At 46.4% G+C, this 15,340-nt stretch overlaps 1 long non-coding RNA gene across 1 annotated transcript; it reads left to right on the top strand.

Moving 5' to 3' along the window:
• Nucleotides 1-7,195: 7,195 nt before the first annotated feature.
• Nucleotides 7,196-8,420, top strand: LOC144375390 (uncharacterized). Its single transcript, XR_013435137.1, has 3 exons — nt 7,196-7,689; nt 7,769-7,878; nt 8,034-8,420. It is a non-coding gene; the product is annotated as an uncharacterized LOC144375390 (long non-coding RNA).
• The last annotated feature ends 6,920 nt before the right edge of the window (nt 8,421-15,340 follow it).

Genomic DNA, 15,340 nt, shown 5'->3' with positions numbered 1-15,340 from the left:
AAGACAGAGAAAGCATGGGTATCCAGAGCCAGGTCACTTGCCAGAGTTGGTGTTCCTTGGGCCTGTGTGAGGGCTGGGTACAGCTGCCAGAAAGGCTCCTACTCATGTACATGTTTTGGCCTCTGTAGAATTGGGGGCCAAAACCTGCTGAGAATCTACCAATGGTCAGGGAGTTTGGCCTTGCTTAACCATCCAAGTACCTTTTAGAGAAGCAGTTAAGAGCACAAACGAATCAGAACTGGGCTCGAACCACAGCTTCATGTATGATAATCTTTGAGAGAGAAGTTTCAGACCCATTTTCTTCTTGGATTCCTCATTTGTAAAACGGAGAGAAATGATTGAATGAATTCAGAAATGCAAAGAACTGAAAGTGGGGTCTGGCAGAAGACAAGAGTTGACTTATTATCACCCCCATTTAACAGGTGAGAAACAGGAAGTGATGTGCTCATTTCACACCCAGGAGCAGGGACTGGATTTGAGTCCCGATCCACAAGGCATCGAAGGCCACCTTAGTCTCACCAGAGTGCTCTGTAATCCTTAGTGCCCAGTGGGCTGCAGTGGCCAGGAGGGCCAGGACTATTAAAGTACCACAGAAAGGTGAGAATAACCTCTTACCTCTTCCAAGCCTAGAGAGCATCTTTACATCTATTTGAAAATCCCACAGGGTTCTAACACATGAAGCAAATGACTTTGGGTTACTACAGATGGCCCCCAACTTTCAACTTTCTTTGACTTAGGATGGTCCAAAAGTGATACATGTTCAAGGAGACACCACACTTCAGTTCTGATCTTTTCCTGAGCTAGTAATTGGTGATACGGACATCACACCTGCTGCCGGGCAGGGCAGCGAGTGGCAGCTCCCCGCTGAGGGACACCACTGCTGCTGCACAGTGCGTTGTGCTGTGTCTGGTAGGTCAGGTGTGGCAGATGCATTTTCAATATGTGGTCTTCTTTTTTTGCTGGGGGGTGCCAGGGATTGAACTTGGGCACTTGACACTAAGCCACCTCCCTAGCCCTATTTTATATTTGATTTAGACACAGGATCTCAATGAGTTGCTCTGCGCCTGGCTGAGGTTGGCTTTGAACTCATGAACCTCCTGCCTTAGCCTCCTGAGCCGCTGGGATTACAGGCATGGGCCACCATGCCCAGCTCTTCATGGTCTTTTCAATGTGATAGGTTTCTTGGGATGTAACCTGTTCTAAGTTGAGCATCCATAAGTGGTGGTGTCTACACTTAAAGCCACATGCAGCCTGGATCGCTGGGCTTGGTTGCCAAGCTTTCTGCTGTGCCCTCTTCTTCTCCCCTCAATGCCGACCCCTTCCTCCAGCCCATTCCCTCCAGTGTTACCTGATGCCCTCCCTCCTTCCAGATTTTGCCCCCCATGAGATCTTGCAAACCCCTTCCTTGTTTGGACCTTCTGTTCCCTTTCAGAATTTGCCAAAATGCCCAGTGCCCTTTGGCCTGTTTGCCAGCCTCCATTGTTCTCTCGCTGCTTAAATGTCTGTCATTTCCTTGGCAAGACTGTAAGTGCCCCGAGAGACGGCACGTCTGTCCTGACACCTTATTCCCACCGTGTTGTCCAGACTTGGGGACATGGGTGCCCTGGATTCCCAGTGGGCTCTTTAAAGTCCCTTTGAGGGGCTGGGAATATAGCTCAGTGGTGGACCCCTGTTTAGCATGTGTGGGTTCTATCCCCACCACCACCCCAAAAAAGGAGGAAAATAGTCCCTTTGGTTCAAGATCTTATGATTCCAAGACTAAACAGATGTTTCTTCAGAAGATGGAAGTTAGGGCCAGCGCTCCCTCCAGCTTCCTCTGTAATCTCCTCCCTCCAGGCCTCTTCCCTGCCCCCCCCCCACCATCTGTGAAAGGTGGGCTTCTCCACCTGGTCTGGGTGCTCTCGGGATTCTGCCAAGTGCACTCCTGTTACTGTGTGGTCTCTGTCCTTGGTATTTCTCCTCCAGCCAGCCAGGAAGCCCGGCCTGGGACTCCACTGTGGGCTGTGCATTCCTGCAAACCCCCGTGCTAGTGCGGCCTTCCTCTCTCTGCTCTGTAACCTTATACAAATGTGATCCGATGCCAACGGACAGGATCCAGGGCTGCAGTTATTTTGGGATGTGCAGGAGCCTGTGGGAAAATGCTGGAACATGTCTTAGTCACTCGGGCAAATACCTTTCTTTCCGTGTTGCAGCATGTTTTGGGCTTTCTGGCCATACAGAAAGCCCCAGCAGGCACACACACCCTTTGCGGTCACAGGGCCCTTCCTGAGTCTCTCCCTCTGTGGGCCACATCCTCCCTGCTGAGCGTGAAGGGGGAGAGCAGGGCTGGATTTAGCCCTTCAAGGCCCTGAACGTGGAAAAAAATTGTGGTGCCTCCCCCACACATAATTCAATCCAAAAATGTATTAATCCACAGGAGAAGCATAAGGAGGATCTGAAACTCCCATGTTACACGTTGTGCTTTTTTTTTTTTAATTAAAGATTAAATCTCTCTAGTTATGTGTGTGCATGCTTGGGTGTGTCTCTGCTTTCTTGATCCTCTTAAGCTGTGGTCCAGCGCTGCCCAGTAAGAACTAAGGGGCACCAGATGCAGTGGCGCATGCCTGTAATCCCAGCTGCTCTGGAGGCTGAGGCCAGAGGATTGCAAGTTTAAAGTCAGCCTCAGCTACTTAGTGAAACCTTGTCTCAAAATAAAACAAAAAACATGGGGATGTGGCTCAGTAGTTAAGGGTACCGGGGTTCATTTCCTGGTACCAAGATTTTTTTTTTAGATACTTTTATTTTGTTTATTTGTTTTTATGTGGTGCTGAGGATTGAACCCAGTGCCTCACATGTGCCAGGGCAAGCACTCTATCACTGAGCCACAACCCAAGCCCTTTGGTACCAAACCAAATCAAACACAAAACAAAACACCAACCTAGTGGGAACCAAGAAGAGCTACATAAGCCCCAGGGAAGGATGCTGAGCAGGGTGAGGGACAAGATCACAGAAGAGGGCAGCAGAAGCCAGCCATGTTCCTCATGTTCCCAAGAGTTCCCCAGCTTCCTCCTGTCAGACCCCAGTCACCTCTGGATCTTTGTTTGTGGTTCCCTGAGCACCAACCTTATGCGCTCAGTTGCCTCCAGGGCACCCAGGAAGGGGAGAGCTTGTCTGATGCCCTCCAGGCACCTAGAATTCTTTTTTTTTTTTTTTTTTAAGAGAGAGAGAACTTTTTTAATATTTATTTTTTGGCGGACACAACATCTTTGTATGTGGTGCTGAGGATCGAACCCAGGCCGCACGCATGCCAGGCGAGCGCACTACCACTTGAGCCACATCCCCAGCCCAAGGCACCTAGAATTCAAATCCCAAGATTCCTTCAGTCCCCGACTGCTGAGTCTGCTCTGCAGAACAAGCCTTCCATGGGTGCCATCTCAGAGGCACAGAGGCCACCCAGGTAGAGGAGTGACAGAGCCAGCTGCCACAGGTGGGGGTGGAACAGGGGCTGATGCCCAGCCCCAGCCGGCAGGACACGCACCCTGTGTCGTAAGTTTTCTACTTTTCAAGAAAGGCCAGAAATCTGTTCCTGTGAAATCTCTCCTTTTTAAAAAATATTTTAAAATGTTTTTTTAAAAACCAGGCAGACCCAACAAAACCCATCTGCAGGCCAGATTTGGCCTTGGGGCTGCCAATGAGCAAGTTCCAAGACCCACTGTGCTGTAAATATTTAGCTCTGTCTCCACTTGCTCCTGGCCTTTCCTCTGCCCCATGAGTGTTGAGGGCGAGGACTGTGACTTGGGTTTCCTGGACTTTGACCACCCAACTTGAGGTGGCGAAATGGCAGCAGGCAGAGGGAGCGTGGCTCCCAGCTCCCCTCCCTCCATCTTGCTGAAACCCTTTTAATTCCCCACCCCCACCCAAGGCTCTTGCTAACAGCTCCCTGGAGCATCAAGTTCCAAGTCCCTAGCCCCCACTCTCTTGTTCAGCTGGTGGCCTCCAGGATGGGACCTCTGTCAGTGAAATGTTTCAGATCTCACACTTGTCTTGGCTGGGCATCCTCATTCATCCCAGGGGGTTTAAAGGTGGAGGAAGAGTGGACTTCTCAATAACCTATGACCTTAGGCATTTGCAACTTTTAAGGCTTCCGTTTTTGCCTTAGTTAACTGTGACAATATGAGTCCCTAGCTCCACATTTAATCTTGAGGACAATAACTTCCCAAAATATTCAATGACTAAGAGTGTTGTGGCTACCATTCTCTCCTCACATGACACAGTGACCAGGAAAATGGGGGCAGAAAAAAACAAAAAACAAAACCCAAGGTCTTGGTCCTTCTACTTCCTACCTCAAGCTGGTGTCCAGACAGAGTTCGGGTGAGAGGCGACCAGACTTCATTTCTTCTCTCCCTGCCATTGCTACCCATCTCTGCTACCTCCCTGCTCGCATCCAGACAACATCTTTTCTTTCTTTTAGTTTGCAGATGGACACAATACCTTTATTTTATTTATTTTTTGAATGTGGTGCTGAGGATCAGACCCAGTGCCTCACACATGTTTAGCAAGCCCTCTACGTGGAGCCACAGCCCCAGCTCCTGGAGAACATCTCTTTACAGCATGGTGCAGGTAGGACACAGAAGACCCCTTTAAAGGACCTGCGTCAGTGGGGTTTATGGCCATGATCTCTGAGCCGTGGAGCCCAGGAACACCCAGCCAGCCCTGGAAGGGAGCAGGAGCTGAGAAGGGCACAACCTGAGGGGCCAGTGTTCCGCCAGAGCCCGGCCCTCCAGCTCTTCCTGAATCTGCACTTCTCTGTCCACTGGTAACTGGGATGTGGGACCAGGGCACAGAATGCCACTGGGCAGGCACTCAGGGTGGCCATCACTGGCCTCAACTTCAGCAAAGGGAGAGCAGGAAGCCGTGCAGCTTCCACAACGCGATATAGAAATAGGGGCTGCAAGCACCAACTATTGATGCCTGATAGTGGGGGCCCGACATGGGGTCACCCCCCAGGCCCCTCAACATTATGTACATGGAAAGGGGACTGAGAAGGACAGTCCAATCCTAAAAACAAGGACCAACGCTGCCCTTTACACATTTCCGATTTAAGGACATTTGACCTCAGGTGGCAGGTTTGGGCTGGCCAGAGAGGGCAGAGGGCCTTAAAGGCACATAGGCTCAGCCTCACAGAACCCCGATGCCCTGTGCCTCCCGCCCCTCTCCAACTGTGACAGGAAGGGTGTGATAATATCACAGCACCCGTGCCCAGACAAACTTCCAGCAGAAAGGACTAGGTTGGAATCAGTCCTGTGGAAATCATCGTGGGCAAGCTCCAGGAATGTCCACACTGGCTCTCCACGAGCTCCAGCCTCCAGGAACGGCTTAGCTTCAGAGGACCACTGCAGCATGGGACTCCAGGGACCACTGCAGCTAGCTCTCAGGTTCGAAGGCAGTTGATGTTGGTTTATTCTGTTCTGGAGGATAAAGGTGTGTTTTAGCCTGCTTGCAGCTGTGTGAGGCAGAGCATTCCGGAAGGTCATAGAAAAATCTTTAGAGACAGTGGTGACTGCTTTGGTAGCTGTGCGATCACACCACCTCAGCTGAACTTCTTGTTGCCTTCCTCCTTCAGACAGTCTCTCCCTGGAGAAAGCATCTGTATGGGGACCTTCTACTTATACCGGCTCCACGTGGCTGCAGTGGTCTTTCTTTATATAGATACCTTTTATCTTGGTTTTCCACAGTTCTGTCTCATCCTCATATAAAAATGTATATTTTTAAAACATCAATCCTATGGAGATACAGTTCACCTACCACACAATGAACCATTTAAAGAGTATGATTTGCCAGTTGTGGTGGTGCACACCTGTAATCCCAGCAACTCTGGAGGCTGAGGCAGGAGGATCACAAATTCAAGGCCAGTATCAGCACTTATTGAGGCCTTGTCTCAAAATAAATAATAAAAAAGGACTGCAAATATAGCTCAGTGATAAATAATAATAATAACAATAATAATAGTAGTGGTAAAGTATACGATTCAGTGGTTGATAGCATTTCACAGAATTCTGAAATCTTCACCACAATAATAGAACATTTTTATCACCCTCAAAATGAGTTCATCCAGGTAAACTACCCTTTACCTCCAGCCCCTGGACAACTGCTAATCTATTTTCTATCTACAGATTTGCCTATTCTGGGTATTTATTGTTCTTTCAGGAAAAAATTATTAACTGTCCACCAATAAGTAGTGAAAATTCTGTGTTGTGGTTCAGCAACGAACAGGTCAGGGATAAATACATCTATCCCCTACTTCCTAAAATTATTAGTGATGATGTCTTTCAAGTAACTGTTTTAAGTATTAATAATAATTTTAAAAAGCCTCACAACAGGTCAGACTGATCTATTCCCACAAAAGGAAAATCTACCCCCAAAATTTAAAATATTGTTTATGCTGAGTTGCCGAAACTAGAGAAGATAGTCAGATATCAGAGCAGTTAAACAGAAAGATCATTTTAATCTAAACCAAGGTTCACAAGGTCATGGCTAAGCACTGCGTTATCCTAAGAAAGCAAAATACTATACCCATCTAAACAAATATCCAACAATTTACTTCTCTGGGCTTAACATTCAGATACCTGACTTGAAGGTCTATTGCAAAACCCGATATGTGATTAATCAATGTCAAATTACCTTAAAGCATACAAAGGAGTATACAAAGGAAATAAATAAATGACTCGTGTAACACATCTGATTGTAATACATCTGTGATTGGCTTCTTTCGTTTAACTCTCAATTTCAAGGTTCATATATATTGTAAAATGTGTCAGTCCCTCCTTTGTTTTGACTGTTGAATAATATCTATTGTATATTACACTATAGTTTATTTAGCCATCCTTCGGTTGGTAGGTGATGTAGGTTGCTTTCACCTTTTGGCTACTGTGAATAATGCTGCTATGAACTTTCATGTTTTTGGATGGGCATGTGTTTTTGCTTCTCTGGGATAAATATATATGAACGGAATTTCTGGGACTCTAAATGAGGCAAGAGAACTGGTAGCTAGTTTGATATGCTTCAATCAACACATATAGTCAGGGCCTCTAATTATTCTAGTGAATTGCTAGAACTCCTACATGTCCTTATTAGCAAGAAGTCTAGTGCCTCCACCTGAAGACCTCTTCCTTCCTCCCTGAGTTGTCCAAGGACCCAGAGCTCACTCTGTCAGGTCAGTGGGAGTCAATCCTGCTGCAGGTGCCAGCCAGAGAGAGGTTTGTCCACCAGCAGCGCTGTGGAAGCACTCAGTGTTGCAGTTGAAATCCGGCCCTTCTTTCCTTCTTGTCTTTCTGTACGCAGGCTCAGGCTCTGTACAGGTGAAGGTGTTCAGAGACCAGGTCTGGATCCCTTAGGCCACCATCTGCGGCCACATTCCAGGCTCCAGTTCAAAGCTCTTTTGGACCACAATGGTACATTGGGCAGTTGAACCCAGAACTTCTTCCTCGGCCATGCCATACGCTGGAACCAGCATCTACTCCCCAGGAAGACTGAGGCGCAGACTTGAGCCAGGCGTAATGAATACAACCTTTCCGGTTCATCGGATTGCAAACTCGCACACCTATGAGTACAAGCAAATAAAAACTTTACTTAGTCTAGAGTATGGCTGCTGAGAGAGGGTAGAGAGTGTGTAGAATGCGTTCTGCTAACAGAGGAGCTTGCAAATCCTTGGTAATTGACAAATGGAAAACCCAGGAAGGGCCGGGAGAAGCCCCCTCCGGATGCACACTGACTTTGCTTTTCCTCCCAGGTATGACACAAAGGAGGTCCATAACAGAACACCTTCAACTGTCCAGAGCCTGGCCAACTGTACAGAATACAGCTGAATGCAGCCAACTAACCTTTATCTGTGGGCTTCAGGTATGTCCTCCCATGAACTCCCATTAACCCCTGTCCTCTCCCACCCCAAGACCACACCCCTGCTCTCCGGTCCAGACTTCCCTTGCAGTTTCCCTTGGGGCTGTTGGTGATGATCTTTCTTCCATTCCTATAAGTTCTCCTTTCTTGGAATTCAGAGAACAAAGGCTGGGATCCTGAGACTTTGCCCCAGGAGCTTCTGAACTGTTTATCTCCCTTCTCCCTGGCAACCAGCTTTGCTTGTCAAGAGGCCTTGGGAACGCTGAGCTTCATCAACCTGTTAAAAATTTTATGCCACTTTCTACTCAGAGCAACGAGTATCTACTTGTCCAATGTTTTCACAACTAAAAGAATCACACAACGGCTCTTGTCTGAATAATGGAAGTCCTAAGACGACTTTGTCTCCACCCTTTGACAGAAGCAGTTGACAGTAGGTGCCCAATGACAAGAAAAATGTGGGGAGATTATTTTGACTAATTATTGGGTCACAAACTCTTTCTGACAAAAAAGATAATATATAGAGATAATTTATATTATATATATTATATGCGCGCGCGCGCGCGCACACACACACACATACACACACCTCAGGATTTAAAACTACTAAAAACATGGTAACTCTTCCATTTTCATGTCTTTTCTTCCATGCTCAGCATCAAACCCAGGGCCTTGTGGTGCTAGGCAAGTGCTCCACCTCCGAGCTATATCCTAACCCTCCATTTTTATGTTTTGTTCATTGTATTTCACATTAGCGATAAAGATATCAGAAGTATAGTTTAAAAATAAAATGATATTTTATAATCATTACATGGACAAGTTTTCTTTCCTTTCTTTCTTTCTTTCTTTCTCTTTCCTTTTGATATTGAGCTACATTCCTGGCCTTTTTCATTTTTTATTTTAGTTCTTGCTAAATTGCCCAGATTAGCCTTGAATTTGTAATCCTCCTGCCTCAAGACACTGGGATTACAGGTGTGCGCCACTGCAACTGTTTGTATGGACAGTTTTGGGTTTCTTTCTTTCTTTTTTCTTTTTTCTTTTTTTGGTAGATGACCCAATATCTATATTTTTTTTAATTTATTTTTGTAGTGCTGAGGATCGAACCCAGGGCCTCCTGTGTGTGTGTGAGGCAAGCGCTCTACCACTGAGTTACAAACCCAGTCCCTTGTGTGAACAGTTTTAAGGATAAAGTTTCCGGGATGGGGATGTGGCTCAAGCGTGTGGCCCAGGTTCGATCCTCAGCACCACATACCAACAAAGATGTTGTGTCCGCCGAAAACTAAAAAATAAATATTAAAACTCTCTCTCTCTCTCTCTTAAAAAAAAGTAAATAGAAAGAATACCAATTGTGAAGAAAGAAAGTTATTAAAAAAAAAAAGGATAAGGTTTCAAGTTAGAAGGACAGAAAGGAGACCTTAGAGAGGGTGGGCAATCGTGTGCATGAGCAAACACTGGGTCCCCAAAATAATTGGTATAGAATGACTGGTATAAAATAAAAATGGTTGACTTTGGATACATATTATATTTTTGATGATCCACTGGAATGAGAAACTCATCTTTAAAAAAAAAAAATAGATAGCTTTTTACAAGGCTTTACCTAGGCTGTTTGGTGGCTTGAAATCTTCAGGAGGGTTGATTTACAACTACAGATTAAAGCTCTCTGTGGCCTTGGTAAACTGTGGCTGTTTGACTGGGCTCTGGAGTCCTTCGATCTGAGCTCTTCATTTCAGCTTCCCTAGGAACTCAAGCCGCTTCCTCGGGGATTCATGAAATTCGCTTTATTTCTCTGGTTCTCAGTAAACAACCCCCTGTCAGTCATTAATCTCCGAGCGGAGGGACTTCCCCTCTCTGACCAGTAGGAGGCGCATCGTGATTGCGCCTTCTTTGTTCACCCCAGCCCAGAAAATTCCTTTCCCGCTTTCTCAGGAAGCCATTCCTGGGAGGGTGACTCCATTTTAGAAGGAATCACCTGAAGAATGCCTTCTTTCATTATTTTATATTTCTTATAACACAGTGATGCTTTAGCAAAGACCAAGGCTTTGCCGGAAAACCCAGCCGAGGACCCAAGCCTCCAACTGTGCTGCTCTAGTCAGGGGTTTATCCCAGCTGGTTAGAACCCAGAGGTGCATTCCTTCACTTTTCCATTCCATGAACAAATGAGGCACCCCATTTTCTGAAATTGGGGAGGTTTGTGAATCAGAAATAATCTAATTTGCAAACTGATTAGAATTCTATTCTAATAATGGAAGCTGACCACACCCACTTGAGACTGGGCTCCGGCAATACTTTGCTGGTTTTCCAGTAAAGTAAACCAGACTCTGGGGAACTAGGCACATGTTGTCAGCATTTTAATGTCAGCCTTATTCTTTCCTAAGGAGTGGGATTGAATAATGTTCTCAGGGAAAAATAGGATTTCTGGAACGAGACTGCACAATTTCCCCTTTGTATAAGAAAGGAAAAATTAAAGACTGGGTGTATTTGATTCTTAGGTAACTGGAGAGGACCCCCCCACACACACACACACATACATACACACACACACACACACACACACACACACACAGCTCTTGGTGCAGGCAGTAATTATGGGAAATGGGTGTACCATCAACACTCATCCTCTTGGGACATGCCCTGCTCCTCTCCAAGCAGAAGGGCAAAGACTGGGCAGAGGAGAAGTTCCATCGATGTCATGGTAGGGCCCCAAGCCTGCACTTGAGAGGTTCAAGAATGCACTGACCGGCAACCTCTTCCTTCAGTGGAGAGGGGCAGCATCCCTCAAGGCAGACTGGAAGATGAACCTTTCTATCAAGAACTGCTAGAAAAGCCTGCAGAATATGCAAGATGTGTTTGAAGGTGAGCTGCCAAGTGGTGAGGATTTAAGGGCCAAGACCCTGGGGAGAAGGGTTAGCAGAGCTTTCACTTCGAGGCATTTGCCCACCTCAAGAGTCAGAGAAGCTTCCAGCAGAACAATTGGAGTTCAAGGCCACCTAAGAGGAAGAGCAAGTAATGACCTCAGGCTTTCAGCTGGGACTTTTCAAGTGCAGCACCAAAGGAGTGGGGGGTGAAAATAGAGAGAGAAAGAAGCCCAGGCTACAATCAGCATAATGTTTGATTGGCTTAAGGCCAGATTTTTCCTCCTTGGTGCTACTGCTAGTGACATCAGAGAACAGAAAATTCTGTTGTGAACTGTCCTTCACATTGTAGGATATTTAGCAGCATCCCTGGTCTCTAGCCACTAGATGCCACTAGCATATTCCTTTCCCCATGTTTTGACGACCCAAACCGCATTCAGACAGGGCCAAATGTCCCCCCTTTTTTTTTTTTTTTGGTTTTCATTTTGAATCAGGGTCTTGCTAAATTGCCCTGGCTGACCTCAACCTTGTAATGCTCTCCTGCCTCAGCCTCTCAAGTAGCTGGGATTCCAGTGGTGTGCCAGGTGCCCACTAATCCCCTCTGGTTGAAAACCACTGGATTAATGACATCTGCCAGACCCTAAACTGCTTGTCAGAAGCAAGGCTAAAGCTTTTCATCATTCGGATTCACAAATTCTATCTGTAATTTTTCCGTGTGTGTTGTCTGGCACCTGATAAAATAACTTAAAATGCATGACAACATGGACACAAATAAAAAGGGGAGTGGACAATAATAGTGGGAGATTTTAGGCCACATTTTTCAGGAGCTGATAGAGTAAGCAGGCAAAACAAAAAAAAAAATCCCCGGGGTTTGGGTGAAGGGTGAGCCATGAAGAGAAAAAGGGTAGGGCATCCGGTCTAGTTGCAGGAGAGCGGTTGAGGAGGAAGAGGGCAGAGAGGGCAGATGGGCAGAAACGGGGACAGAAGGAGCATGTTTGTGGGCGCCCTCTTTCTGGAGGCCTTGTTCCAGGACCTCTCCATTAGGGCCAGTGCAGGGGAGTTGTGTGAGTGCCACGTTTCTTTGGCTCCTGAGAGATCCTCTGTGAGATCCACCTGGACCTTGGGTACATGGTTTGATTTGGCAAAGACGAGTAAAGGCAGGCAAAGGGGTGGTGAGCGCACTCTGGTCCGCTTGGGAGGGACCCTCCTAGAGAACTGCTGCACCTTCCTCCGTTGCCATGGAGACGCCACCAGGCACCACCAGTCATAGAGCATCTCATGGTCTAAGGACAGTTTCCAGATTGAGAGATGATAGGACTAATATTTGGTTCCTGTCTCTACTCTCTGCCTGATACTTCAGCCCAAAGTACTTCAGACACTATACAGGTGTCTTGGACACCTACTATGGGGCAGACATTATTTCAGTTGTTGCAAAGAAATAGAGAGTATCAGTCCCAGATGTGGAGATGGATAAGACTTATCCTTTGTCTGCAAAGAGCACCCCTCTGTGGAGGCAGGGGAGGGGTGGGTGAGTGGAATTAAATGATAAGCTGCTCATTCCAGTGGTTGCTGGGTCCTGCGCGGCAGATCATGATTGTCTAATAAGATGCAGATGTAATTGGGGCTTTAGGAGCAGTTCACAGGACTGGGGGGCGGTGGTGTGAGGAGAGATTGCAGAATTGAAAGAGGATCTTGTGGGAAACAGTTCTGATGAACAAAATCCTGTCAGGGAGAAAGTATGATATAGTCAGATTTTTTTTTTTTTTTTTTTGGTGGTGGTGCTGGGGATGGACCCAGGGCCTTGAGCATACTAGGTCAGCAGCACTCTTCCACTGAGCTGCATCCCCAGCCCATTTTATTTTACTCAGTGGTGATTGTTGAGTGCCTACTCTATGCCAGGCACTATGCTAGCAGCAGATGCTACTCCACGAGCAAGACTCCCTCCCCGCCCTCCCTCCCACAGATTGCTTAGGTTCTATCTAGTAGCACTGATGAAAAGGGAAGAGGTAAGCACAGGTCCCTGATCGGGGACATTCTAATAGGGAGCTGTCTGAATAGCTGGAGCATAAAGCACATGCAAAATAGCGGTGGGGAATATGCCTGCCAGGTTTCACGGGGGTTATTTTGTCCTTGAAGCTCAAGGTGAAGCCTTTTGCCAAATGTGATTGGTAAGAGGGAGCTCCTGAAATCTATTGATCAGGGAAGTGGCATGTTACACACATAAATACATTAGGCAGGACCCTGTCTTGCCCTTGACTCTTGTCTTCACGGGGGCCAAATCGGAGGTCAAGGTGGAGACTACAGCAGCATGCATATGGGCAGGAGGACGGATTTTAGCCCAGAGTTCAAGCTTGTGGGATACGGAGGCACCCATCTGTATCTGTCCTTGCCTGACCCCCCGCTGCCTGAGAAGATCAGACACCTGGCCTGACAGATGGCCAGAGCTCAGCAGCCGATACCCTGCCTGGGTGGACACTTTCTTAGCTGTTATGTTTCAGGCCATTTCTTTCCAGATTATTTCCCTTGGTCCCTCGGGTTCTGTATCTTATAGCATCATCACTACGGGCTTTTTCTTTTCTTTCTTTTTTCTAAAGGACTTTGGAGGTATTTGGTGTAGACTTATTCTCTATTGGGTGTGGATATCAACGTCCAGAGAGGTGAGGTGACTTCGCCACAGGTGATGGCCGATCTCAGAGTAAGCCTGATCAATATGGGCACTTGATCATTGCCAGCTTGGTGTCCCTCTTCTGTTAACAGAGGAACCTCAGCTTTGCTTTGAGAAACCTCTGATCCTCCTCCAGATGGCTCAGATGGGGCTGTACCCTCCCCTCCCTAGACCATCTTCAGCTCTGTGATTTTGCTAGAGATGTGGGAAACTGTCTTTCTCTGGAACTCTTCATCTGGTAGAATATTCCAGAGCTTTCAGCAGTCACCATGCAAAGAAAGCCTGCCCCCAAATAAAGTCAACCAGAGAACTCAGTTGAGAGAGGGAGAGAGGGAGACTGTGTCCTCACAATATGATTTGAACTGCTGGATTCAACCAGATCTGTAGAATATTGTTTTAGTCCGTTTTCTGTTTCTGTAACAAAACACAGGAGGATGGGGACCTTATGAAATAATGAGGCTTATTTAGCTCACAGTTTTGAAGGCTGAAAGTCTAAGATCAGTCAGTCCCATTGCTACAGTCTCTGGCAAGGGCTCTCTAGCTGTCACAACAACAGGATGGAGGAGCAGAAAGGAAAGTGGTCACATGCAAAAGGGCAAAGTGTGTAGGATGGCCTCACTTTATAACAACCCATGATAGCTAACTCACTGTGCAAGACCAGTATTAATCTCTTCTGAGATCGAGGGCTGTGCCCCATGACCTGAATACCTTGCAGTGGGCCGCACCTCTGAGTGTGGTTCCACCATCTCTCAACGTTGCCACTCTGGGGACCAAGCTTCCAGCTTGTCAGCCTTTGGAACACAAACCATACCCGAACCATCACAGATACCCTCGCCCCCCGGACTTTTCAGTGTGTGGACCAATGTGTTTTAAAATTTGTTTCGTGTCGTGCTTTAGTTGTAACTGTGATCATCTGAATCCATACACTGCTGACTCACATTCCTTCTCTTTCTGACTCACAAGTGTTAATCCTTGGTTTATTTAGCAGGGTCACTTGAGTCTGTGACACAACCCCCACCACCACCACCTTGAATCACTGCCACCTGCTGTGGGGACTCTTCTTGCAAGATGGTGTGTGTCAATGGAGTGTGAATGAGGTCACCAGCCCTGTGCAGCAACATGGAGAGGACACTTGGTTTCTGAGGCCTGGGGCCCGCACGTCACCTCGGATCTTGATGGAATTCTATAGTGACATCAACGTTAACAGAACAGAAACAATGGTTCAAATGAGAAACTCGCCAGTGTAGCTCAGGTTTTGTCTCTCTTTTTCAAGTATGTACAGGTATATATGTGCACAGATATATTATACATATGCATGTGTACATGTACACATGATTAAACAGATTATGCATATATATTTATGTACAATATATGTATATTTTAAGATGTATATTTTAAAAGTAATATACTTGCCAGTAATATACCTGTTATCCCAGCAACTCAGGAGGCTGAGGCATGAACATTGCAAATTCAAGGCCAATCTCAGCAACTTAGCAAGACCCTATCTCAATAAATAAATAAATAAGCTTGGGCTATAGCTCAGTGGTAAAGCACCTCTGGGTTCAATCCCAAAACAAACAAAAAAACCCACCCAAACCCCAAAGTAATATATATATATTTCCATTGCAGAAAATCAAGGTGGCAAGAAAACATGTAAAGAAAAAAATTCTTTTTTATTTTTTGGTCCTGGGGATTGAACTCAGGGGCACTCAACCACTGAGCCACATCCTCAGCCCTGTTTTGTATTTTATTTAGAGACTGGGTCTCACTGTGTTGCTTAGCATCTTGCTTTTGCTGAGGCTGGTTTTGAATTCAAGATGCTCCTGTCTCAGCCTCTGGAGCTGCTGGTATTACAGGCATGAGCCACCACACCCAGCTGAAAAAAAATTCTCCTAAATATTAACCCCCCAGGATTATGGTTAATACTATATAATTTTCCCTTTGTTCTTTT

The sequence above is a fragment of the Ictidomys tridecemlineatus genome, chromosome 1 (genome assembly GCF_052094955.1).
Source record: "Ictidomys tridecemlineatus isolate mIctTri1 chromosome 1, mIctTri1.hap1, whole genome shotgun sequence".
In the NCBI taxonomy this organism is placed as follows: Eukaryota; Metazoa; Chordata; class Mammalia; order Rodentia; family Sciuridae; genus Ictidomys; species Ictidomys tridecemlineatus.
Note: the sequence above shows the minus strand (reverse complement) of the source record. Positions and strands in the feature narration are given on the sequence as shown.